This window comes from Numida meleagris, chromosome 3 (assembly GCF_002078875.1).
Source record: "Numida meleagris isolate 19003 breed g44 Domestic line chromosome 3, NumMel1.0, whole genome shotgun sequence".
Taxonomy (NCBI): Eukaryota; Metazoa; Chordata; class Aves; order Galliformes; family Numididae; genus Numida; species Numida meleagris.
This window is the reverse complement of record NC_034411.1, coordinates 105531213-105532888: the sequence shown is the minus strand read 5'-3', so window position 1 is coordinate 105532888 and position 1676 is coordinate 105531213.

Below are 1676 nucleotides of genomic sequence, written 5' to 3'. Positions count from 1 at the left end.
CCACCCCCACCGCGCCCCCTCCCCACGTCCCTCGGTGCCACGTCCCCACGGTCCCTGATCGCCTCCAGGGAGGCTGACCCCAGCGCCGCCCCGAAGTTGGGCTGCGCGGCTGCTCGCGGCCGTTGAATCCTGCTGTACCTCCTCAGCTCCCCGAGGCTGAGGTGCGTCACCCGCCCCAAGGTCTGCGCAGGTGATGGGCACGCTGCTCGTGTTCCTCGGTGACCATCCTTAACTTAAAGAAAACACGTTTGGAGCACAGAACAAACCATGCGGGCGGGAAAGGGGCTGCGGCCCCGGCCCTGCACGTCTCAGAGCCTCCTCTCTTCGCAGCTCAACGTGGCCGACCTGCAGAAGGAGCTGGACAAGAGCCAGAGCATGTTCCCGGAGAACCCCTCGGTCTGGGTGAAGGACCTGGCCGGCTGCCTCAACTACAAGCTGCAGGCGCCCAAGAGTGACCCGGCGCTCAGCCAGCACGCCCACGGTCAGTGCCTGCAACGGGGGGAGGTCGCCAGGGCTCCGCGTGCTGCAGGGATTGCCACGGCTCCTTCATGGTGCGATGTGCTGCGGGAATATAATATGGAGTTTGATTGATGCTGTGATATGTGCCTTGCTTGGTCTTTCTCTTATGCATCGCCCACTGGCACACCCCCTGCAATCCACTCGTTGAGTTTCTCTTTACCTGTTGTATTGCCTGCAGATTATCCCTACTGTCTCGTGAGTAAAGAGCTGAAGAACACCATCAGATCGCTGCTGGGAAAGTCTTCCGGCGTGCTGGAGCTCTTCTTTGATCACTGCATTTACGTCATGCTGCAGGAACTGGACAAGACTCCTGGTGAGCACGTTTTCTGCAGAGCAGCCCAGTACCAGGGAGAGTTCTGATGTGGGAATGCTTTTGCTGCTCGCTGCCTGTGCTGAGAGCAGCACTTCTGTGTGTGGGATGAGGAGGGAAGCTTGTGGGCTAAGCTCGTTGACTCAGGCACAGCAGGTGCAAGATGGGAGCCATGTAGTGCTGTTGTGGAGAGCTTGGTGCAGACACTTCCTAAGGGTGCTCTGGGGCAATGTCACCATCCCAGTGCCCGGTGGGATTCACCTGGTGCCCAGAGCAGCTGCGGCATTCCTGAGAGCATGGTGGGGCTGTGGACAGCTACCAGAAAGAAGCTTAACCTTATCCCTTTGCTGTTCCAGGGGAGTCCCTACATGGATACAGGATCTGCATCCAGGCCGTGCTGCTGGAACGGCCCAAAATCGCCACCGCCAACCTGGGCAAGGTGAGCTGGGCACACGCTGCCCACCAGAGATCCCAGGCAGTTCAGCTCTGCCTGCTTCCAGGAGTGCCTGTGGCCACGTCCCCAAGTGTCACAGCGCAGTGCTGGGGTGGGACAGATGGACAGCCGTCCCGCTGAGCCACCCCTCCTTGCTTCCCCAGTACCTGGAGCTGCTGCGCTCGCATCAGAACCGGCCAGCCAAGTGCCTGACCATCCTGTGGGCACTGGGGCAAGCTGGCTTCCCGGACCTGGCTGAGGGCTTGAGAGGTGAGAGCACGTGTCCTGATGAGGTCCTGTCTGCCTGGAGTGGCTCCCCTGAACTGCTCATCGTGTCCTGTGTCTGCGTCTTGTGTCTTGGCTATATATGTCAAACATTAGCTGCTACCGCCATCAGGGAGGGAGTGTGTTTAT